Source organism: Chelonia mydas, chromosome 2 (assembly GCF_015237465.2).
Source record: "Chelonia mydas isolate rCheMyd1 chromosome 2, rCheMyd1.pri.v2, whole genome shotgun sequence".
Taxonomy (NCBI): Eukaryota; Metazoa; Chordata; order Testudines; family Cheloniidae; genus Chelonia; species Chelonia mydas.
Genome location: NC_057850.1, coordinates 20,890,893 through 20,917,481, shown reverse-complemented (window position 1 = coordinate 20,917,481; position 26,589 = coordinate 20,890,893). Strand labels below are relative to the sequence as shown.

At 40.5% G+C, this 26,589-nt stretch overlaps 1 protein-coding gene and 1 long non-coding RNA gene across 2 annotated transcripts in view; one reads left to right on the top strand and one right to left on the bottom strand.

Moving 5' to 3' along the window:
- NSMCE2 (NSE2 (MMS21) homolog, SMC5-SMC6 complex SUMO ligase) overlaps window positions 1-26,589 on the top strand; it is a 176,258-nt gene that overhangs the window by 99,510 nt on the left and 50,159 nt on the right. The window lies entirely within an intron of this gene.
- LOC122464393 overlaps window positions 1,251-26,589 on the bottom strand; it is a 59,318-nt gene continuing 33,979 nt past the window's right edge. Inside the window, exon 3 of the long non-coding RNA XR_006288356.1 lies at window positions 1,251-1,518. This is a non-coding gene — a long non-coding RNA (uncharacterized LOC122464393). The remainder of the gene's footprint in view (window positions 1,519-26,589) is intronic.

Here is a 26,589-nt window from a genome sequence, read left to right as displayed (position 1 = left end):
ACTGAGTTTACTGAAAGGAAAATATTTATATATTTACAGTACATTAAACATATTATCTTCCTTATAGACCACAGTGTATCTTTCAGAACAATTCCAAGCTGTTCAGCCAATGCACATTGGGCCCAATGCTCAGCTAGTGTAAATGGGTGTAGTTCCACTGAAGTCACCAGAATGTCACTGATTTACACCAGCTAAAGATCTGGCCCACTATATTTAGAACACACAGTAAGCTTAATAAACATCCTTTAATTCCTTATGAGAAATAGTTACCCTGCATTTGCATTGGCCATTTAACACAGATTTTAATATTTCAGTGGTTTCATTTCCCTCTTGAAAGTGTCAGAAATGAGTAAATTATAGTAAAGAATGCGTTCTTTCCAACTTAATATTTTATCAAGGGTGAAATGCATCTAAGATCAGTGAAGTTATTTTTCTTTGCTATAATTTGGTTACTTTTTTTCTCTTAATATATGATTAAATATGCTCCTCCTTCCCCAAACGCACAATCTGAGGCTTTATGGACCTAATCCAAAACACACTGAAGTCAATGGGAGTCTTTCCATTGACTTCAGTAGGCTTGTGATCAGACCCTATATGCCAAGTTCTGGTACAAAGTGAATTTTTTGACTGATTTAAATCAAACAAGAAACTAGGAAAAGAATTCCCCGTGTGCCAGCATACCATATGCGTGCCAGGCTTCAGGAACAGAAAGAGGGGCTTTTCACTGAGGGAAGACCATTGCCAGCCTGATTGTTTTATCAGACTCAACCCATCAAATAATAATTGCTATAGCTGAAGTCTAATGAATAAAGAACTGTATTAAAAGGCAAAACAAGAATGTTTTTCAAGACACAATCTAGGTAATTGTTCAGCAACTCCATTATTACTGTAGGCAAAGTAAACTATCCGCCTACCTTACGGTTTTCTGTAGCGCCCATCGCTACAGTTCTTGCTTATCCCTGCAACTTAGATAAAACCTTCCCCCGCCCGCAACAAGCTTTTAGCATGATATGTTCTATGACGGGGATAGACCATATCATGTAGGATAGCTCAGTGGTTTGAGCATTGGCCTGCTAACCCCAGGGTTGTGAGTTCAATCCTTGAGGGGGCCATTTAGGGATCTGGGGCAAAAATTGGGGATTGGTCCTGCTTTGAGCAGGGGGTTGGACTAGATGACCTCCTAAGGTCCCTTTGAACCCTGAGATTCTATGATTCTATATAAGTCCAATACAGCTGGGCTCAGATCCTGCAAACACTGACTGAGTAATGTCATGCATGTGAGTAGTCCTACTGAAGTTACTCACCTTCATAAGTGTAGTATCTGGGCCGTGGTTTATGAAGACATTTTCCAGACCCTGCGCACTCTCTTTACCACTTCCCTCATTTTACCCACCTGCTCCCCACTCTGAATCAGCATCCTTCCTGGTCTTTCTACAGCTGCTTTTCCTTTTCAGATGGCCAGCCTGCCTCCTAATCTTCTCTTCAGCTTTCTCTCTGGTAGCTCCTCCTTAGGGAAACCTTATGCCATAGAAGATGGTATTATTGTAGGCAAATACATAATACAGTTGTCTGGGTCTGAATATTTTTTTATTGATTTCACTTGCTTTTTGGTGCAGAATCATTGATGTGACAGTAAGCTAGGCAGGTCTGATTATAACATGTAGGAAAAGCAACGATCTAGAGGAAAGTAGTAGTTATACAATACTAACAGTATTTTCATGGTGCTGTAAAAAGTACTGTTTGTGGTATGCTGGCTATTACTTTACATTTTGCTAGAGATGGAAAAACTAGTAGCTGAGGGAGTCATGACACCCAGTGTTTCAAACGTCAGTTGTAAATGAAAGAGGAGCTTTTCCATATCATTTATTTGGCTTAATTCTTGTGCCTAATGGCTGCATATATACCATAAACATTGTGAAGGAGCAACCATGGAAACACTTGTTTTGTTGCGTTGCTAAATTTACTCTGGGTTGAATATTAACACAGTGCCTGGCAGTACTTTAAAAGCAAAAATAGCTTAAGCGTGACTCACTATGAGTCATTTACTGCGAGCCCTGCTATATTGCCTAGAGCTTGACATTGAACAAGTTGGCAGCCTGTATTGCTACATTTTTTTTCTAGGAACTCTGAACACATTTCATTCTTTTGAATTCTCTTGTGCAACAATATTAAACACAGAAATGTGTTTGTTTTCCTTTCAAAGTCAAATGAATCAGAAGATGGGGAAACAAAAGAGTATTTTTCTTGGCGATTCTCGAAAAGTTGGATTCTGAGAATTATCCTTTAGCTACAAGAACAAAATGATTGCATGTATGTTAAAAGTTAATATCTCTTTGCTCAGGTTATGTGTAACATATACTTTCAACATTTTAACCTCTGTTGAAGGTACTGTCCAAACTATGCTTTTTTTTTGAGAATATTTTGTTTTGAGACTGAGTAGCTGTGTCACTTAAAAACCTCTTTTCTTTTGCTGGCAAAGGTTTTATAATGGGAAGTTTGTCAACTCTAAGAGGCTGACAGAATCAGTCAACAGTATTCCTATTGGCCTCTGTATTTCATAGGCACACCCTAAGTGGGACAGTTGGTATCTGACAGCAGGAAAGTGAATAGCTTGCTCGCTAACTGTGGGAAAGCCTACAAACGATCAGCTGATGTCAGTCAGATGGATGGGGTGGTGATTGCTGGCTGAAAGCAAAAAAAAACTTTGCTGAGGCAACGATGACACGATATCCTGAAATATACTGGAAGGGCCAAATTCTGCTCTCAGTTACACCAGATTTAGGTGCTTTAAAGGGCATTTCTCATGGAAATGGATAATAAAATGTCGAACTAATTGATAATTTTCACTAAGCAAGTTTTTAAAATCATTACTTTTTTTCTTTTTTTTTTTGGTGGGTGGGAATTCCCTCATGGAAAAATCACTTTTTGTCATTGACACATAATCCTTTGCAACTTTTTAAAGTAGACACCAGAAACCATGTTAAAATAGAAATAAAGTCCTATCAGGATACAAAAGTAAGGGCATGTCTACACTACAGACTTAATCGACCTATGTTAGGTGGACTTACAGCCACCACAGTGATTGATGTCCGCATTATCCTCCTCCTGTCAGTGGTGCGTGTCATCACCAGGAGCGCTTCCACCCACTGAAAGGGGCAATGTTGGGGGCTGAGAGCCAGGGCTCTCAGCTCCATGCAGCTCCCTGCTGGGAGCCCAGCTCCCCTCTGGGCTTTCGGCTCCCTCCTCCCAGTTGGGAGTGAGGGCAGCTGCCCTGGCTTCTTGCCTCCTTATTTCCCTTGGGAATGGGGGCAGCTGCCCAGGCTTCTCAACTCCCTGAGTAGGGAGCAGGGAGGTGAGCAGACTCAGGACGCTTGGGAGCGTGGAGCCGGTGGCAACTGTGCTTTAGCTGCCCAGCTTTCAGCCAACAGCTGATCTAGGTATCCCAGTGTCTAAACAGACACTGCATCGCCCTAACTGCACTGACCATGATTTCTGTTGAAAGTATTTACCTTAGAAATCTCTCATAACGAATCAGAAGACGGAGATAGAAAAGGCCTTTAAAACTTAACAGTGACATCATAACCAGTGTCTTGATAAAAATTTGTTGTTATGCAATAGATTTAGCATAAAAATACTACGTTATAAATACTGGCCTCACATAACAGTGCTGGAGAGTCTCAGTAAACTTGCTTAAAACTTATCAGAGAAATGTAGGGCGGGACCTCGAGACTTCATCCCTCTAAAATGAGGCAGGACCAAGTATACCTAGATGACCTCTGACAGGTGTTTGTCCAAGTTGTTCTTAGTAATCTCCAATAATGATGATTCCACAACCTGCCTTGTTAACATATTCCAGGACTTCATTATCCTTACCTTGTAGTATAACTTTACAAATGGTGGTCCAGTGGATTTACTGAAATCCGTACAAAGCCTGTTGCCAAGGCCATGATTAGCTATAGCAGTCCACAGTATTTCCCTATCTCTAAAATAAGAAACAATTGTGCTGTCTCAAGTAGTGTGGAGTGGGCACTGTTTCTTCTGCAAATGTTAACTAATCCAATGGCAAAATGGTGACCACTGAAGTTTTGGTAGTTACTCACGTTGCATGCCCTTTAACAACCTTTTCAAAGTTAACGTATATACTGTACCTCAGCCACACCTCCAGACTCATGCAGAATACAGAAATGTGCTAATTCATATTAAGAATGAGATTGTGGCTTTTAAGACACAGCTATATGTAGGAGGCAGTGCAAAGCCTTGCAGCTCTGAGAGGATCCCCAGAAGGATTGAGCCTTCCTGAAAAATGGTCTCTCCATACACGTGGTACATTCAGTTGGAGTGAATTGCTTCCACACACAGTAAGGAGTGGGAACAGGATCAGGGAGTCAGCACATCAGATCACAGGATGAGCAGGGACTCTGGTGTACGCCCCTTGTTCAGAGGCACTAAAAGCTTTGTGTTCAACTCTCTGTTCCTCTGCAGCTAAACACAAGCTACGCAGTCTGGCACTAAATGTGAACCAGTGACAAAGCTTTTCCATAAATACTTAAGGAATACATTGTTGAACATAAACCAGCACTCACAGGTACATGTATATTTTAACATTACAAATGGAAACCTTTCCCAATCAAAACATTATAAAATCAGTCCCTTCGTTTACTTGACCAGTCTTGAATCCAGATGTGGTTGTCTTTTTTTATAGTATCAACTTGTGAAGGAAAGACAAACACATAAGGCAAAGCAGGAAAGCCACATATACAGTGTTCGAAGTAGTAGTATAAATCAGACCAATGTTTTGCAAAATAAGAACCAATAAAGTCAGAGTTGTGGCACATTGGTGGACTTATGGTACCTTCTTGCTGATTAAAGACTTGAACCTGCAAGCCTTTAATCACACAAGTAGTCCATGTTCATTAGGGTTTGCTTGAAGTCAGTGGTACTGCTTACATGAGCAAAGATTTACAGCATCCAGTAGCCTAATTGTTGGAATGAATGTTGATCACTTTCCCTACCTTGAGACACTGAAAATAAGGAGAGAACATGTCTAAGTTGCTGGTTCCTGGGTGGTTGCCAGTTTCCTTTTTCTGTTCAGGAGCTAAGCCACCCTGTTACCTTATCAGGTTGCCCTCCTTCTTGTATGCTGGTACCCTCTAATCTGTGGAAGGCCTTTTATATTTTTAGTCAGAGGCCTCTTTGTAAGGAAAGACTTGGCAGCGAAATCCATCTGGGACAGATATTTCTCAGAGACTGGTCATAAAAATTAGAGATGGAAAAGACCTACCATATTGTGAAGTCCTTCCCCTTTGAGAGGAAGAAATTTGCAGCTTTTATATAACTTGATCACAAGAGTATTGGAAAAAATGTGCTATTGAGTGTACATTTTAAGCTACTAGATAGAAACCTTGGGTGTTTTTGGCAAATGAGCTGTGAGAATGCGGCTATTTTGAAAAATGTGTGCTCTCAAGTATAGGTAGCTGATTCTCTACCTGCTGATATTGAGGAAGTTAAAAAGGAGTGAAAAGAAGAGATTTCAAATGGAAGAGCTCTTTCAAGGGTGGAGATTTTCATCCTATAGTTTGGGCTTATCTACACTTAAAATGCTGCTGCTGCGGCACAGCTGCGCTGGTGTAGTGCTTCAGTGTAGACGCTGCCTACACTGACAGGAGGTATTCTCCCATCAGCATAGTAATCCACCTCCCCAAGAGGCAGTAGCTAGGTCAATGGAAGAATTCATCTGTCGACCCAGCGCTATCTACACCTGGAGTTAGGTAGGTAAAACTATGTCTTTCGGATGTGGATTTTTTCTACCTCTGAGAGATGTAGCTATACTGCTGTAAATTCGTAGTGTAGGCCAGGCCTTAGGCACTAATGGAGAGGTACCTAAATACAAGGCCTGGCTTTTAAAGAATTGTTATCGATGACTATTGGGTGGACGCTTATTTTTAGTACCTAAATACGGACTTAGGAGCCTAAATCTTGGTTCCCGTTGTTGAAAATCTTGGCTATAGTGTTGTAATGTCACTCACAGAATAACAGGGTAAGTCCATAGCTCATTTCTCAGGATTCCAGGGACTGAATGTTTGTTCTAATTACATTTTTCAGTGTTTGAGACAATGTGCTCTTTCCTGTGCTTATATACATTAATTTGTTTCTGTTGCTTCTTGCTGATTTCAAGTTAAGCCTCTGTGTGATACATGAATATAATTAACATTACATCTGATATTCAAAACAGCATCATTACTGTACTTTCAGGTGGAAAATAAGCAGCAAAAATTGACAACTCTTAAGAAACAAAGAACCTGTAAATATGTTAAGATTCTTTGTGATCATGAACAAAGGTCAAAAATAGAAAATGTGATCGATGTAGGATGTTTAAGGGTTATTATGAAATTGCTTAAAGAGAATATTTTAAGGAAAATTAATGATATGTCATCAGTTCAAGCATAGTTCTTTAGTTTAGAAATCTACTATAGTGATTTGAATGCGAATCAGTTGATTTTTATCAGTGGCTAGCAGGTAAACAAGAGATTTATTTCCCAATGGCTTTTTCATATGATGGTGACAAACTCCATTGCACAACAATGGTCACATTCCAAAGTTGCAACCAGGTTCTGAAAGGCTTCATTTCACAATTGCTTAATATGTCATATTGCAGTACAGTGACCTTTTAGTGAAGAAGGGAGAAGATTGCTTTTTAAACTTAAAATTGGATATGTCTCTAGTGTAATGCCTTAGTTTTAGATAACGAAATCCTTGTCTTTGGTTGGTGTGTCTGGGAACCTTTAGATGATTAAACCTTTTGTTACAAGCATGTCAGGATACCTAACAATATTAATATTGCTTCAGGAGTGTAAGCCGTAATGTTAACATATTGTCAGTTTATTTTAAAAAATCCGGCAACCTCTTGATTAGACTAGAACTCACCTTGGGAACAGTGTTAGCAATGTATGTTTAAAGGCTGTTATTTGTATCCGTTTATTTTGTTTGTCTTTTTTAGCTAACTCCCTTCATGAAACATGAGAAATTTATCTTATGTAGAAATAGGTTTTCTATCTTTTATTTATCTTTGTAGATACTGATCTACTGATGATATGTGTTTACAGTGGCAATACAGGAAAGTAAACTTTGGTAACATCTTGGATGTAGACATTTTTAAAATAAAAACGATATTCTTTCTTAATTTTAAATTTTATATAGCATCTTTCTGGCACAATGTTAGAACAAATTTATACATTGCCCAGGTTATATGTCAGGATTTCTAGTTTTAATCTAAGCAGAGTACAATTTATCATGTCACATCAATACTATTTTTTAAAAAATAATTAGTTTTAAGAAATAAATACAAATTAAAAAAGAAAATGGTAATATTCCTTCAAAGAGATATCTAATTGCTAGATACTTCCTGTCCGTTATAAATCATATCCTAGTCACACTGCCTACTGTACAGTAACTTATTTCCTGGTCAGGGATTTTAGTAATTTGGGAAGCACTGCATGAAGCATTCTGCTTACCTGTATGTGTGCAAAACAGATAGGTACTGCTCAGAACAGCCTGTCTGAAAAAATTAATCTAAACCTACCATATTATAACAGTAGCAAACAATCCTGGGGAAAAAGATGGGGGTCTGCAACTGAGAATATTCTGTCACTGACCCTGTAAAGATGAGGTCAAGGCACTAATAAAAGAGACGTCCCAGTGGAATATCAGAAGGGAGATGTTTTTTTGGTCCCAGCAACCTAGGGCTTTAAAGATGATTGCTATTGCATCCATAACTGATCAGTTATTACGTGGCTAAGACTAAGATTTATCCAATGTCTACTGAGGACCACAGGAGTCTTTCCGCTGAATTCAGTGGGTATTAGATTGGGTCCATTGTGTTCATAGTTAGAGCTGTGTGAATAACTGATTTTTCAGTACCCTGGCAATTCTGAAAAATTGACAAAAAAATTCTGAGTCAAACTGAAACTGAATATTTTCAGAATTTTGAATGAACTGAAAAATTTGGAAAAATTTTGTTTGTCATTTTTAACTGTTTTTAATAAAAATGAAAGTGATGAAGGGCGAAAGTAACAAAATGGTGGTGGTGCTGCCACTACTGCTTTTATACCCAATGGCTTAGTGGTTAGGGCACTCCCCTAGGATTTGGGAGACCCAGGATTAAATCTCTGTTCTGAAGCACAGATTTGAACCTAGGTCTCCCCCATTTCAGGAGAGCACCTTAGCCACTGGGCTCTAAGTTATTCTGTGGTGAGTCTCTCTCCATCTCTGTTGTTAAAACTGGTCCACTTCGTATAAATAATTAAATATTCATGGAGACTTTGGACAGGGCTCGGCGTCAAAGTGTCCACAAAAAGCCAAATTTACAGAGCCATTGTGCTCCCTTGTCTTCTACACTCGTTAGAGACTTCCCCCTTTATTGTCGCCATATCCAAAAACTTAATGGCCTGCAACAATGCCACCTAAGCAGCATAAGGGGAATCAAATGGTCTGACATAATCACAAACAATGAAGTCCTATGGCTGGCAGCCGTACTAAGCCTGGAAGCCATGCTGGTGCCGAGGCAAATGACCTGGGTCAGCCACCTCCTACGTATGGATAACAATCGACTGCCGAAGATAATTCTGTACAGTGAATTTTAAAAAGGCAATAGGAAGATTGGCTGTCCCAAACTCCGTTACAAGGATTGCATGAAGCAGCACATATGGTGTGCGGGCTGGTCTTAATGACCTGGGAGGATACGGCCCATGACAAGCGAGCTTGGCACTCTTCTACGAAGGAAGCAGAACGTGCAACAGAAAATTGTTGCACCACCTCGGCAAACAGTAGGAGGGAACATAGACACCAACGTGCCCTGGCACGTTTCCTGAGCCCTACATGTGGAAACTGATTTCCAGTCGGAGTCCTACTTGAATCCAAGTGACAGTTGTTATTATTACTATTATACAGTATTATTATTTTAAAATCATCAAAGCAGGGTCTGGAACCAGCATGCTGTGCCCCCACACACACTCCCCTCTAGGTGATGTCCTAACCACCCGGAAAAAAAATCTTTTTTCCATTCAACTGAAACAATTTGCTAAAATCTACTTCTCCAATTTTTTCAGTTGACCTGAATTTGTATTTTGCAATAAAAAAAATGTTTTGGCCAAAATTTTTTACCCAAATCTGCTCATAGGAACACACTCCATTTGGAAAGGGGGTTGCTGCATTCTGTACCAGCTGACGTCTCCAGAGGCACGCAGAGCTGTAGTGTGGTCCCTAGTTGAGAGGAAAGCTTAGTTGCAGAGGGAAGTGGTGCTATGGGTCACCACTGCTATGCCCACATCAGAGGGAAGCATTCTGAATTCTTCTACGCTACCAGCTAGACTGTCCTCAGTATAACTGATTATCCCAAAAGAACATGAAAACGCCAAAGCAAGAAATACAGTTATTTAAGACATTCTGGATTTTTCCGCCTGTTCATCGTCATTCTCTGCATCATCATTCTCAGACCATCTGTATGCCATATTGAGCTGTGTGGATGATGCATAGAGAAGGTGTGATTGTGAGCCAGTCTGTTGACGGTTGTGGATATGAGTGTGGGAAAGTTCCTCATTAAACATTAGAAGAGTGATCCAGTGACTGAGTAATACAGCCCTCAAAGATGTCTGTCTGGGCCCAGAGAGTGGACCATCCAAACTTCTGATTTGATATTTGATATTTACTTTACAATGTAATGGAACCAGGGGTGACCTAAATGGAAATGGAAAGAATATACAGGTGTTTGTAATGTAAAATATCGTCATTTTAGTTGATACTCTCTATTTTGGCATGTTTTCTCTCTCCTTTTCACTATAACAAAAATATTCATGACATTTGGCTTGTCACGGCAGTAAGATGAATTCTGGATATTTAATACTGTTGGGAAAATAAAAACTGGGCATTAGTGTATTTAAATGAACTCTTCGTTGTAATAACTACAAAAATCTCTGTTAAAGCTAATGGAGCTTATTTTTGGTTCTGGGAATTATGGTAAAAGACAGCAGTTTTGATTATACACACTTTTCCAGACAGTTCCAGGAAAGTAGTGTCTTAGATTTAAAGTAATGATACATATCTTTGGGGGGGAACATCATTCAGGTTACACTGTTTTAAAAAAACAGGCACTTACCTAACAAAAAGGCACATTGAATTACTGTAGTTCCTTCTGCTTTGTTCTCAGACATTTATATTTAAACCAGTAGTGTTTTGAGACCCTTGCACTAGTGATTAGTATTATAAATTAATACTATAATGTCCAGACTCGTACAAAACATAGCACTAGAGTTCAAATTACAAGGAATTTAAATTCACATCGGGTGGAACAAGCCCCAGTGCAGGGACCTATTATAGAAATTAGGTGCCATATAAGGCATTTAACACCGGGATTAAGTGGTGCATAGTGTCACAGTTTCAGGGTAACTGCACCTGTATTCCCTCTCTGTGGTCAACCTAGGGCACCCACTTTAGGCTCCCAGCTGTTAGCTGTCACATCTCTTGGGCGACAACCTGTGTCTTTCTCCCCCCAGATCAGGGTTTTAAGGATACACAGCTCCCCAGACCAGGGTTTAAGGGTACACAGCTCCCTGGATTACACTGCAATATCTCCCTCAAGCCAGACTGCCTAAACAGGCCAGTGCCTGTGCTTTGTTTTCTCTTTGCGGGCTATAACCAGTGTATTGCCTGCAGTGATAAGTCACCACACAGCTCCTTCTAAGCAAGCATATTTATTCTTAAGCTAAAAGCAGTATAGAGAAAATGTATACAAACAAATAAAAGTTGCTGCATGCCTGCTAAAAAGTTTACCAGCTGTCAGCCATCAGTCTTATGGAGTCCTAGTAGGTCAACCCTTCCAACCCTTCTGCAAGGATTGGGCCCCCCTTGAACAGAAGGTTCCATCCATTTGCTGTATCAGAAAGCAAGCCCTGAGTCAGTTTAAAGTAAGGCTATTTATCCAAAAGTACTTTCTTTGTCCATTGATCTCTGGAGATTCTAGTTTGAACCAGTATAAGTGAGCCTCTGCAGGAGGTGATACCTCTTGCAGGGGAGGGGTTACAGCCTGGCTGATTTGCCATAGGGCAGGTCTATAGTTAAAATGCTGCACTGGTGCAGCTGTGCCTCTGTAGCTCTTCCGTGAAGATGTTACTACACCAACAGAGAACTTCTCCCATCAGCATAGTCAATCCACCTGCGCGAGAGGCGGTAGCTATGTCAATGGGAGAAGCGCTGTTTTACACTTGCGATTAGGTCAGTATAACTGCACCATTCAAGGGTGTGGATGTTTCACACCCCTGAGTGACATAGTTATAGCGATGTAAATCTATAGTGTAGACCTGGCCTTAATCACCACCCACCAGAGGACTATAGTAGCTCTCCTCTGCGGAGTAGAACACAATCATACATAAACCATTCATTTAAAACAATGGACCCTTAAAGATATTGTGTGGTCTGCAATATCTGTCACATCACCCTCCTAGAGAGGTTACATACAGGAATACATAAACTTAATAATACATTACGTTCTTTCAAGGATTTTGCAGAAAATTGCCAGATCTGTCACACGTAGGTCCTTGTGCAAGCCCTGTGCACAGAGGTATATTTCACCCCTACTGAATAGTAGAATTATTCCAATTGCTATGTTCCACAAGCAGTTAGGCTTATTTAGACATTGTTTTACCCAACTCTACTCATAGGAACACACTCTGTTTGGAAAGGATCAGCTGACGTCTCCAGAGGCACCCAGAGCTGTGTAGTGAGGTTCCTAGCTGAGAGGAACGCTCAGTTTCAGAGGGAAATGGTGCTATGCATCACCACTGCTATGTCCACAACAGAGGGAAGCAGTCTAAATCCTTCTATGGTGCCAGCTAGACTGTCCTCAATGTAAATAATTTTCCCAAAATAGCATGAAAACTTGGTTTCAAGTGAAAGTGAAGGCTTAAATCAACCCAGATGCCTGTAAAGCATGACAGCTGGGTTGGAGAAGCAAATGGCTCATTCTTTTTGAAGTGAACATCTTCCAACTCAGTGACTGAACATCTGAGGATAAAATCGTATTTCCCTTTCGGGCCAGTTGTGACCATCAATAGTTGTTCAGGATGTGTGGGCTTAGAATTGAGATTTACTTCAAAAAGGTTTACTGAGAGCTTCCTTGCCCTGTTACTAGAAACATTGCAGTGTTGTGGGTATAGGTTAGCGAGTAAACGCAAAATTTGCTGGTTCTTAGAATGCTTCATTGGAGGTTTGAATTTTTAAATTCAGAAAAAGTTATTTTAAACAGACATCAAAGAAAATTCACTGGAGCTGTACTGTCAGAAAAAGCACTCATGGTAGACACTGTATAAAGGAATCTTAACCTTCAGTGTTAGATTGGATTACAGTGACACTAAATCTGCATTTTTTTTGCCCCCCACCCCCACAGAAAAAAGGAGAAGAAAAAAGGGTTTGGGTAGAAAAACTTTGCCCAGGTCTACCTGGAAAATCAATTGCAGGGATCAGTCCCGCACAGAGAGGGAATAGAAAATGGCCTAGAGCAACTTTAAGAGATAGCAGGGAGTGCACTAGTGTAGAATGCTTTTTGCCACCCAAGATGCCCATTGGTAGCCTATCTATGCACAACATAGCACAGGTAATGGCTGTCAGGGCATGACACATGCACATTGAATTTAATTTGATCGAAAAGCCATTAAAAATAAACAATGATGGGGAAAGGGATTTTATATTAGATATACTCCCAATAGGAAAATAGTTTATGGTATTAAATCAAGAACAAAAGTAGAGAAAACTTATAAAAAATGTTCTACTGTTTTTAATTACCTTTTCTAAGTGTTTATTTAATGAGTCCTTTGGAACCCTTCTCCCTTGTCCTACACACTATCAGCCAATGCCTAAAGACACACTTTCAAAACAGTCTGAGGTCCAGCGACCAGCTTTTTTAATTCACCTCCCATTACACAAACTAAGCCGGGAGCATTAAATGGATCCCAGTGTAGGTATTAGAATAGAAAGAGAACAGTAATAATAACAAGGGGCCACAGCGCACTTCTGGAAGGTCAGCTGGGCTCATGTAAGGCAGCTAGAAATTGTTATACCCCCACAGCCCGTCTATCGTCACCAGCCCAGCTGCAGAACTTGGCATGAAGCTGGGATCATATAAAGTTGTACTATTATATATAGATAGATAGAGGGGTGGACATATATACAGATATGCACATTGTAACCTGTACAATCTATTTTAAAAGTATTAGATAGACATATATTAATCAAATTAAAACCTTATAAAGAACTACAAACATAACATTTTAAAAGGAAATTATACCATAGCTCAGCTCCCATATTTCCCATTCCTAAATGTCTCTGGGTGGACTCGGAATTAATAGGTATTATATTCCAGTGGAACACATGCCTTCATGCCCTTAATACAATCTAACACTGATAGTTAAGATTCCTTTATACAGTGTCTACCATGAGTGCTTTTTCTGACAGCACTGCTTCAGTGCATTTTCTTTGATGTCTGTTTAAAATAACTTTTTCTAAATTTAAAAATTCAAACCTCCAATGAAGCATTCTAAGAACCAGCAAATTTTGCATTTACTCGCTAACCAAGTCTAGTACCAGTCTCTGGCTGAAGCCACAACCAAATGTACCTGAGGAAGGTACAAGAACTTCAGCATGGACAATTACAGAATAACCTGCTCATAGGAAAAGTTTCTTCCTAGCATCCTCATTTAGTGGGCGGCTTATGCTCCGAAGCATGGGGTTTTATTTTCCTATTTGCCTGTTCCTGTAAAAGGAATATGTTTGTTGTGTTAACATAATTCTACCATAAGTCTTCTAGTCCTCTTTAAGTCCCTCCTTTGGCTCCTCTTTTCATCTTCCTTCCTTCCAACAATGTTGCCATTCTCGATTGCCTGACAAGTGCCTTCCTGCTTTCTGCCATGGCACTTCTTAGGCATAGGAAAAGCTGCAAAACGAAGTCTATAAAACTACCACCTTATTGTCCTCCATGTCTCTCCTCAAAACTCTGCCATAATGTCTACAGAGCACTACAATCTAATAATGTCTAGGCAGACAGTGAGTTGTGCTTACTGCTCCGGAGTGGCTAAGAATTATATACATCGTATTATTTATGTTACCCTGTCTTTGCCAACACCCCAAAACCAACCCACCCTAATTGTTTGACTCATCTACTGCAGGCAAAAAGCGGATATCCACAGATTTGCCGGGCTCTACTCATTTTCTGTGCTTGTAAAACACCTATCACAATGGAGCCCCAGTCTGGTTTGCTTCTAGGTTCTACTGAAATATAACTATAATTGTAATAATACTTTTGTAGACATTTAACAAATATATTAAATATAAAAAGCTGCCTTCGTCTCCAAAACAAATCACATGCAAATATTTTGTGGTCTTAGCTATGGGCAAAAGCTTATATCACATACATCCAACTGAGTTACTTTGGCAGTCTCCTTGTGACAAGAGCCAGCATTTTATTAATGTAATTTAATCAATGAACTGTGTTTAAATCACTGAATTTTATTCAGTCTAAACAATTGAAGACTTTCTCATGACAAATGCTTAATCCTTCAAGATTGCATAACTGGAGGATTTAGGGATTAGTTAGCTTTGAAAATAGGTCAGGAAAAACATCTATATTTGGTTAAAAGCTAATCAGGTGAAGAAATAAGTAAAGTAGTATAAAACCTTTTCAGAAAGGCTTTTGCAAATTAGTTTTATGTAATGGTATGAAGAATATTTTCTATTGATATAACAGACACAGGGCCTGATTCTTCTCTCGCTTACACTGGTATAAATTGATAGCAACTGCACTGAAGTCACACTCTTATAAAAATGGTGCAAGTGAGAGGAGAATCAAGAGCACTCTGTGTGTGTGTGTGTGTATGTACATATGTATTTGTTTCATACCTAGCCAGTGTGATGGGCACTTACATAAACGTTATGATTTTATAAAAACTTCAGAATAACAATTAGGACCACTGTCCTAAAGCTAGAACTCTCCCAAGCCAACTAAAACTAAACTCAAGTTTCCAATCTCCTACTCACCCCTCCTCTCTACTCCTAAAACAGCCTGTCTGTCTGTTGTCCAAGGCTATCTGTCTCGCTGCTTATAATGACATATGTTGCCCACAGAATCTCAGTGCCTGAGTTCACCCCTGCATCTAGACTGTCCCAATTAAATCAGGGTCTGTTCAGTTTATCAGCTATTCTCCACTACTACGGTATCACAGAAAAAAGGAGTCTGTCTCTGTGGGTAACTGATTTAGGGCTTCATAAAGTTATTCCTTAAAGTGCACCTGGAAAAAAACCCCACACAACAATAACACTCAGTGCAGATCACAGGTAAAAATGTATTTCCAGCAGCAAGCAGCCCTTAATAAATGGGCAGACACATTTGGCACCAGTTGAAATTTCTGTGAGATCCACTAAGCATGTTGCAATCTATCCTCAAGGGAGCTATGGATGGATTACAGTGGCTAGGTCTACATCTGATAAAAAAGGGCACAACCTTGTGTTTGAGAGCAGATGATAACAAGTGCTCTTGACCAGGGCAGTTGCCTGGGTATCTGAGCCCAGATTAGGAATCCAACAGGATTCACGACTGACTGAGAACATGAGTAAAGTCAGGCAGCCCCCTCAGCCTGCATGCCAATGTTATCTATTTATTTTCCTTTCCTTTTTTCTTTTAATGAAAGCTTAGAGCTTGCAGAGGTAGGTGACATTTTCCCAGGATATCCTCTTTTTTCCATAATATGCAGCATGGGGAGTGTGTGTCTATGAAGATGATGACAGTGTGAATATGCTCTATCTTATTTATAGATTTGTATTAAATATTAAATGGTATAGCTCAGTGGTTTGAGCATTGGCCCGCTAAACCCAGGGTTGTGAGTTCAGTCCTTGAGGGGGCCATTTAGGGATCGGGGCAAAAATTGGGGATTGGTCCTGCTTTGAGCAAGGATGACCTCCTGAGGTCCCTTCCAACCCTGATATTCTATGATTCTATTCATGTAGATCCTAATCCGGCAGCCCTTACTGAGGCAATATACTTATTTGTTCTGAGTGAGGACTGTAGAATTTGTCCTATAAATAGTTTTGGAAAATTGTAAAAGTTCCTGGATCTAGGGTTGGCTGAGTTCAACTAACCAATTCATCTCTCAACTTTAATGTTTACCCTTGGAATGCAGCTGGAGTTTTATCTTCTTTCTGAAGAAGAGTTTTCAATAGGTGACAATTTATACTGTAGGCATATCACTTCCAGACAGCTATTCTAATATGGGAACATGCTAACCACTTGCCTGACCTGTGCATTTTGGACTTACCTAACTTAAGAATGAAATGGTGCGTTGGTTTGGGAAAATGAGAATGAGAGACACCACACCAATTAATCATTAACTTTGGTCCAGAAATCAACACCCAAGCCTGATTATAATGATACAAGAACCTTCTGTTCTGTAGCCTCTACTGTGTAGAGCAGACTTCCTCATCACTCTTCATTTGTTTTCCAATCTCATCTTAAAAGCTATTATTTCTCCAGTCTATGATGTTTCAGTTCTCTCCCTCTCTTATTAGGCATATGATCGAATGCTTTAGTTTAATAAATACTATCTGTTGCCATTCTTATTTAACTATAGAGAATATTGAAAATATGTTCAGATTCTTCATTATGGCACTGGTAGCAGCTGAGAAGGGGTGTGGCAGGGTAGGAAAAGGAAGTTATTTGTAAATCTCCAATCCTAGGCTCAATTCTGCACAGCCCAGATCCTCTGAGTCTGCTCTAAACTGTCCTTGCTGCTGACTATCCCCAGGGCCCATTCCAGCAACCACGAATCATTAGAGTGCAATGGTGACCCTACCTAACCCTCCCTGCTCCCACCCCAGCTTCTCATGCTGAGGTCTGGGAAGAGAATTTACCCATACCCAGTGAGATCTTCAGCTGGATGGATCTTCTGTACAAAAGATGCACTGCTAAAAGGAGTGGCATTGAATTACCTCAGGTTAGCTAAGTTAACAATAAAAAAGCGCACCAGAGAGTCTTCCTGAATTGAACCCCTTGAAAAAACCTACATAATCATTTGTTTATTTAACTCAGCTTAAGGTACAGTGTTGATAGTTAAACTTTCTTGGGTTCATAAAGCCCCCAATATTGCTCACAATGCAGTTGATAGGTAATCTCCTTCTGAGCATATCCAGACCCATGGGGCAGTTTGTAGGACATTCTGCTGAGCCCTGTGAGAGTTGATAGGATTTATGTGAAATTACAGGATATTGCTGGAGCACAGAAAAGCTTGTACAAATTTTCATTTTCCTTTCTCCACACAGCTAGCATCCAACTGATCTGTCATGGAGGCAAAGTACCATTCCGGTTTTTAGGTTTTGCTCTGTAATAAAGCCAAACCCAAATATTGAAGTTTGAGGAACTCCAATGGGGAACTCTAGTGTTCTGTGCTCCAATCTCCATCGCTATATCTTCATTTTCTGGAGATCATCTGTAACCTGCAGTGCTCTCTAAGAACATTTCACCAGGTTAAGTCTGCGAAGGCCAAGAATGGCAAGGCCAAGAAGAGTCTGTTATAGTCATCCACCAAGCCACCACTGGCTTCATGCAGTTACGTGGTAGGTTAGCTCATTACCAGAATGAGAATGGCTTGGAAGAAAAAACTCAAATCTTAGAGATTGTATTGAGAGAGAGTTCATGGGTTAGCACAATCTCAAATTGCCCATGCTCCATGAAAAGAAAAGGAGTACTAGTGGCACCTTAGAGACTAACCAATTTATTTGAGCATAAGCTTTCGTGAGCTACAGCTCACTTCATCGGATGCATCTGATGAGTGAGCTGTAGCTCACGAAAGCTTATGCTCAAATAAATTGGTTAGTCTCTAAGGTGCCACAAGTACTCCTTTTCTTTTTGCGAATACAGACTAACACGGCTGCTACTCTAAAACCATGCTACATGGGCGATCCTAAGCCCTTCCAAATTTAGATTCATTTAAAGACTAGATCCAACCTATAAAAAACCCTTATCTACATTCACTCTATCTAACTGTATAAATAAAAGTTATGTGCACCATATAGCATCAGGGAGATTGCGACATTTGGAACCTGCCCTTCAAAACAATTCTTGCAAAAGCTGCTTGTTGACACTATGACCTAGATATGTATCAGACTCCACTTTCAAGGAGTACTAAACCTACCAGCTTCGATGAGTAGGGAATGCTCTATTTTATATTATATGATAATATTCCATCCTTTTAATATTGACCTTTATTTTTAATTTAACAATTCAGAACCCAGATTTTTGTTTGTTTGTTTTCAATTGCTTAGTAGCTCACTGTATTCTTTGATGTGCTGCAGAACACAGAAGCATACCTGTAGTACAAATAGTGGCGGGGAGAATTGGGGGGGTGGGACAAGAAAAAATTGTTTGTTTTAAAAAAAGTTTTTATTCTGAGGAGAAACAAAGCAACACAAATATGTCCGTCGCAGTTTACTGATACACACTGGAAAGAATCATGCTAACTTTAACTACTTGAGTTACTATACTATAGCAAAGAAGCTCTAAGCACAGTTATTCCTGTTATGCAAAGCAGATACCAGTTTTTTATTGTCCTTTGTCAAATATGGGAATGTAATCAGAATGACAGGTCAGTCATAACTAAATGCCATCCAAAACACTATAGTTGCGTTACAGTAAACTTTTTATATTTGTTGCGTCACAAAGATTTATTGAAGAGATAAAAATTGTTATGGAAAACACTGTTCAGTAACTATGGCAACAGTTATTTGATCTCACAATAATTAGCTAAGCATTTGGTTGCACAATACTTTCACAATACCTCCATGGTTAGTTCATTAAACAAAATTAGCTTTTGTTTGAAATTTCATCATTCGTTGTTCTAAGCTTGGTTTTAAGTTCAAAAGGATTGGAAAATGTTTTTTCAAAGTGCTGTTATACATGGAATATAACATACATTGTTAATGAATTTGTTAAATTTATTAGTCAGTAACACTGAATACATTGAGTAGTTTTGAAAAATTTATTTGTTTTAACTCTAAATTACTTCTCAGTGTGTGTATATATGCCTATATAGAAAATACTGTATGAGTGTGTACGTGTATACTATATATGCACACACCAAAAGTACTTTAAAAGAACATTATTAAGGTTGCAAAGTCAAGGACTCACAAGTTAGGAAATGCCATTATTATGGTTGCTTTGCAAACTTGATTTGTCCCCCTTGTGTGTATGAATTATGACACAATCTTTATTTACATGATCACATACTATTTTTTCCACAGGACTCCTGCCTCATTCAGAGCATAGAATAGACAGTGCTCATTTAATAAGAAGCTATTTAATATTTTGCCTTATCTTCATTGTTCAATGTGTGGCCCTGTGCCTCATTTACCACATACCATTCAAACCTTTTTCTTAAGACAGTATTATTAATTTCCTCATGGCCTTTTTCATGGCACTTACCATGATAGTATCCAAGTGCTTCATAAACATGAATTAATTCGTTTTCATAACACCCCTGTGAGTTGAGTAGATTTTATCCCTATGACCTGATTATTTCCTTAGCATTATATAGCACTTTCTATGTTCAAAGCACAGCTCCCGTTCACCTCAGTTGCACCTATGAGTGCTCAGCACGTCTGCAAATAGGACCCCAGAGTCAAGTCCAGCACCCAGAAAATGAACACACCATTAGTGACCACCTGTGAAAAGTGTGGTTTAAGTTTTGTTCATTTGCCTAGCATCACATATTTGCTGATTTGTTCAACTCTGTAACTAGTTAGAAGAGCCATAATTTAAAACCCCTTTTTATTCATTAGATTTGGATGGTTATTTTTCTTTTGCTAACTCCCAGCCCCTTGCTGATTTTATTTTTTGGTTTAATTTTTTGTGGCGCAGGGGCTGTCAGGTAGAGAGCAGGAAAACAATTTGTTTTATGAAGCAAAAGTTCATGCATGAAACTCTTTTTTTTTTCTTTTGTGAAATGAACATCACAGACAATGCCAAAAAAAAAAAATCACATAGGAATTCTGTGGCAGAGGCAGGGATAGAATCCAGTTTCCCTATTAGCATTCATCTGCTTTAACCATGAGAGCATCCTTTCTCATTTTGCAATCCCCAGTCCTATTTACTACATACCTTTCAAATGCATGGATCCTACAGACAACAGTCTCATTTATTACACAGCCCTGATTCATCCTGTGTGTATGTGTGTGTATTTCCTATGTTTTAAAAAAAGCAAACTGAAGACACAGAGCTTCCATCATGAGGCATCCTACTGACACCTACATGGTTCATCATCAGGGTTGGAACCTTGAGATCCACTGCACAGACCTCTGCCACTTGAGCTAACAGAGTAACTGATAGCAATAGTAGGTTGTCATCCTCTATGTGGGCTTGCACTAAAGGGGGATAGGATACTTTGTCAGTTGGTTTCACAGATATTTACTGACAGCAGAGGAATGACAAGACTTGGGAATCTTCGCTTTCATTTCAGGTTGTGGAGGGATGTCTTCTAGTGAACACAGATTCTTCTGCCCATTTCCCCTTAAGCATGATCTTGTTTCCCCTTCCCCTCCATCCAACCTGTCCTTGTCCCAATCCTGACTCTTCCCTATACCTGATTCCTCATGCCAATCACATTATCCTCACCTAACCAATCCCAGTCTCCACACCTCAGGCATCTCATCCTATTTCCAGTCTTCTTGCCCAAGAAGTCCTAGGCTCACCCCTCCAGTCTCCTTGCCTGAGTCTCTTACCCATTCACAGTCTCCTTTCCCAGCCATTCCCAGCCCCCTACCCAATCCTCCAACTCTTTGCTAAGCCATTCCCAGATCCACCCCCAGTTCCTTGTCCCAATCTCTTTGCCCAGCTAGTCTCAGTTCTCCCCCAGTATTTTGGCTCTCCTCACCACATATCTCTCCCTTCACCTCCTTCTAGGGTGACCAGATGTCCCAATTTTATAGGGACAGTCCCAATTTTTTGCGTCTTTTTCTTGTATAGGTTCCTATTACCCCCCCACCCCCGGTCCCGATTTTTCACATTTGCTGTCTGGTCACCCTAGCTCCTTCCCCACCACCCTATGGGGTTTCAGTCTTCTTACCCAGCCAGTCCCAGTCTCCCCCAAACTGCTGGCTTCCATTACCCCCCTTTCCTATTTCCCTTTCCACTCCCAGTCTCTTTGCCCAGCCAGTCCCAGTCTACCCTGCCCCTCCTGTAACTCCAGGTCCCAATTTCCTCCACCATCACAATCACCACCAGCAGCAGCCTCTAATCCCAGTTTCCTCCCCCAAGCTCCTTGTCCCAATCTACTTCCCCCGACAGGTTCAGCTCCTTCCCCTCCTGCATTCTCATCAGGCAGTTTCCTCTCCATTCTGCCTGTGCCCAGCAGGAGATCACTGGGAGCAAGCTTTCTGCTCTCAGTTCAGCACAACATTTGCACAGAAGCTGCAATTGCAGGGAAAATCCTGCTCGGTCCTGGGCCGGAGCATGCCCAGTGCAGACGGAATCTTTGGGGAATTTAGGTGCTGAAATCTAAAGTCTCTACTGAGCACGTGCAAACTGTAGTTTTTCAGAGGCTTATAACTTGGCCAAATTTTGGCAGATTTTCACAGAGACAGCAAAAAGTACATCCCCGCCACAAAGGCCAAATCAAGTCCCTGCTTCAAAGCATTTGAGTGCAGGAGTTGTTCAAAGAAAAGGTCATCAGTATTTAACGTAGGCAAACCAATATATTTTTTGCTAGCCTTTTCTCAAAAACAGTTGAACTGTTTTTTTCAAAGTATTCAGCCTTAAGCAGACACCCGGGATGGAAAATTTCAGGCCAAACAGTTACAATTTGGCTAAGTTATAAGCAACTGAAAACAGGATCTTATAATGGGAAGTGTCAAGGAACCTTAATAACAGGTGGTGCTACCAGCCTCACCTATAATAGAGTATATGGACTGCTTTTATATGTAGTAAATATAAGATTTTTATTAAGCTCAAAACATTTGCTAAATTAATTGAGCAGAACATAACATAACTATACATTTTCAGTAGCTCCCCGTCTGGATATGTTAGACATATATCGTTTTCCTGAAGCACCGTTCCTAAACTTTCATGATTAAGAACTCTGGGAATAGAATAATGGGTGAGTTATATATGTAGTGCTTTTCATAATTCTAGGTACTAAAGTGCTTCGCAATATTTAAGTTTTCTCACTGTCTTAATCTACTCTTAGGTATTTACATGGCCCACATTACTGTAGTGTGTGAGCACTTCATAATCTTTAATGTATTTTTCCTCACAATGCTCCTGTGAGGTAGGAAAGTGCTTGTATCTCCATTTTGCAGATGAAGTACAGACTCAATGACTTGCACATCACACAGGAATTCTGTGGTGGAGTAAGGAATTATTTTCTCTCAATTTCCAAGTTACCGCCCTAATCACTAGATCATCCTTCTCCAAATTACTGTATATACTCGTTCATAAGCCGAATATTTTTGGTAAAAAAGTGACGCATCAAAGAGCGGGGGTCGGCTTATAAACGGGTCTACACCAAAATTTGATGATTTTAAACTCTATGGAATCATTTAATTGAATATCTAATACATTGTTGTTTTGTTTACCTGGAGCATCTCCAGGGTTGGAGCCCCTCAGCTCCCTGTGGCCCCCGTTTGCCGTTCCCAGCCAATGGGAGCTGCAGGAAATGGCAAACCGCGGCCACAGAGAGCTGAGGGGCTCCATGCCTGCAGACACTCCAGGTAAACAAGTATCTAGCGGTAGCAGTGTTAGTCTGTATCCACAAAAACAACAAGGAGTCCGGTGGCACCTTAAAGACTAACAGATTTATTTGAGCGTAAGCTTTCGTGGGTAAAAACCTCACTTCTTCAGAGGCATGGGGTGAAAGTTACAGATGCAGACATAAATATACTGACACAGGAAGAGAAGGGAGTTACCTCACAAGTGGAGAACCAGTGTTGACAGGGCCAATTCGATCAGGGTGAATGTAGTCCACTCCCAACAATAGATGAGGAGGTGTCAATTCCAAGAGAGGCAAAGCTGCTTCTGTAATGAGCCAGCCACTCTCAGTCCCTATTCAAGCCCAAATTAATTGTGTAAATTTGCAAATGAATTTTAGTTCTGCTGTTTCTCTTTGAAGTCTGTTTCTGAAGTTTTTTTGTTCAAGTATAGCTACTTTCAAATCTATTATAGAATGTCCATGAAGATTGAAGTGTTCTCCCTCTGGCTTTTGTGTTACCGTTCCTGGTGTCCGATTTGTGTCCATTTTTTCTTTTACGTAGGGACTGTCCAGTTTGGCCAATGTACATGGGAGAGGGGCATTGTTGGCACATGATGGCATATATAACATGAGTAAATGTGCAGGTAAATGAGCCCCTGATGGTGTGGCTGATGTGGTTGGGTCCTCTGATTGTGTCACTAGAGTAGATATGGGGACAGAGTAGGCAACGAGATTTGCTACAGGGATTGGTTCCTGCATTAGTGTTTCTGTGGTGTGGTGTGTAGTTGCTGGTGAGTATTTGCTTCAGGTTGGAGGGCTGTCTGTAAGCAAGGACTGGCCTGTCTCCCAAGGTCTGTGAGAGTGAGGGATCATTTTCCAGGATAGGTTGTAGATCGTTGATAATGTGCTGGAGAGGTTTTAGCTGGGGGCTGTACATGATGGCCAGTGGTGTTCTGTTATTTTCCTTGTGGGGCCTGTCCTGTAGTAGGTGATTTCTGGGTACCCGTCTCGCTCTGTCAGTCTGTTTCCTCACTTCCTCAGGTGGGTAGTGTAGTTTTAAGAATGCTTGATAAAAATCTTGTTGGTGTTTGTCTCTTTCTGAGGGATTGGAGCAAATTCGGTTGTATTTTAGGGCTTGGCTATAGACAATGGATCATGTGATGTGTCCTGGATGGAAGCTGGAGGCATGTAGTTAAGTATAGCAGTCAGTAGGTTTCTGATATAGGGTGGTGTTTATGTGACCGTCACTTATTTGCACTGTAGTGTCCAGGAAGTGGATCTCTTGTGTCGACTGGTCCAGGCTGAGGTTGATGGTGGGGTGGAAATTGTTGAAATCCAGGAGGAATTCTTCAAGGGCCTCCTTCCCTTGATGAAGATGTCATCAATGTAGCGCAAGTAGAGGAGGGACGCTAGGGGACGAGAGCTGAGGAACCGTTGCTCTAAGTCAGCCATAAAGATGTTGGCATACTGTGGGGCCATGCGGATACCCATAGCAGTGCCACTGACTTGAAAGTATAAGTTGTCCCCAAATCTGAAATGGTTGTGGTTGAGGACAAAGTCACAAAGCGCAGCCACCAGGTTTGCCATGGCCTCATCAGGGATACTGTTCCTGACAGCTTGTAGTTCATCCTCATGTGGAATAGTGGTATAAAGAGCTTCTACATCCATGGTGGCCAGGATGGTGTTTTCAGGAAGATCACCAATGCATTGTAGTTTCCTCAGAATTCAGTTGTGTCTCAAAGATAGCTAGGAGTGCTGGTAGCGTAGGGTCTAAGGAGAGAGTCCAAATAGCCAGATAATCCTGCTGTAAGAGCGCCGATGCCTGAGATGATGTGGCATCCAGGGTTTCCAGGTTTATGGATCTCGGGTAGCAGATAGAATATCCCTGGTGGGGGCTCTGGGGGTGTGTCCTTGTAGATTTGATCCCATGCTGTAGCAGGGAATTTCTTGAGCAGATGGTGTATTTTCTTTTGGTACTCCTCAGTGGAGTCAGAGGATAGTGGCTTGTAGAATGTGGTGTTGGAGAGTTGCCTGGCAGCCTCCTGTTTATAATCCGACCTGTTCATTATGACTACAGCACCTCTCTTGTGAGCCCCTGTGATTATAATGTCAGAGTTGTTTCTGAGGCTGTGGATGGCGTTGTGTTCTGTATGGCTGAGGTTATGGGGCAAGTGATGCTGTTTGTTCACAATTTCAGCCTGTGCATGTCTGCAGAAGCACTCTGTGTAGAAGTCCAGTCTGTCATTTTGACCGTCAGGAGGACTCCACGCAGAATTCTTCTTCTTGTAGTGTTGGTAGGAGGGTTCCTGTGGGTCAGTGCACTGTTCAGTGGTGTGTTGAAAATGTTCCTTAAGTTGGAAACGACGAAAGTAGGCTTCCAGATCACTGCAGAACTGTATCATGTTCGTGGGGGTGGTGGCATGTAGGAGTTTAAATAGTTTACTGTCCTTTTTCCTCTGTAGAGAAGTGAAGTGTGTGTTGTAAATGGCTTGTCTTGTTTTTTGTAAAGTCCAGCTACGTGGAAGTTTGTGTGAAAGGTTAGTTTTGTATGAGAGTCTCCAGTTTTGAGAGCTCATTCTTGATGTATTCCTGTCTGCTGTGCAGGATGCTGATCAGGTGATTCCTCAGTTTCTTTGAGAGTGTGTGGCACAGTCTCTCACATAGTCAGTGTAGTATGTCGATTGCAATGGATTTTTTACCTTCAGTCCATTTGGTATGATGTCCATCTGGCCAGGAGCCAGAGTTTGCCAACCCATTTATTAATGTCAATACTGCAGCCTTTTAAAGTTGCAAAGTCTTTGTTTAGTGGACTAGATTGGCTTGAAAGGAATACTAAAAGAGCAGTGCTGCAGATCTGCATGACATTTGACCAATGCATTTCACAAAATGCTATGCCTTACAAGCCAATCAGAAAAATACAGTGAACGATAGTACTATAGCACTGGTGTCAGTCCGCTACTGTGTAATTTGATCTCTTTATGCATTTCTATCAATGGACCTCATAAGTCTCGAGCCAATGTGAAAATATAACGTGTAGAATCATTGGAATCTCTAATAAAATTGAAATAGCCTGTTATCCCCACAGACATGCCAGTCTACAGGGCTGCTTTGAAATAAACAAAGAACAATAATAATTTGACAGTGATAAAGCAGGTGACATTCCTATATAAAGTCCTACAAAATCTATAATTACAATAATAATAATCTATTTTCATACTAGTATTTAAAATGAACAATGGTAAAATCAAAAGAAAAAGGTCTGCTTATCATGCAGCGTTCAAACTTAAAGTTGTTGAATGTGCAGAAGCAAACAATAATTGCGCCGCTGCTTGTGAATTCTGTATCAATGAGAAGCAAGTAAGAGAATGGCGAAAAAATAAAACACTAAAAGACATGCCAAGAAGCAAGAAAAAATGTCCAGCAAGGTGCGCTTCATTTCCTGAGCTGGAGAAAGATCTCAATAATTGGGTTGTTGAATGTCAACAAAATGGGTAGATTGTCACTAGAGCTGGAATTTGTCTGCGTGCTCTGCAAATGTCAAAAGATGACAAATAGAAGTCAGTAAAGCCATCAGTGTTTGTCAGATCAGCGGGTTGGTGTACTCGCTTCATGAACCGTCATAGTCTCTGTCTTCGTCAGCAAACAAAGATAGCGCAAAAGCTGCCGAGAGATCTGGAAGAAAAAAACTAATCTTTCCAAAGGTTTATTATAAAATATTGAAAGGAATATGCATATGAACTGTCACAAATAGGAAATATGGACGAAACACCTATGACATTTGATCTCCCGAGCAACAGAACGGTAACCGGTGTTGGTGAAA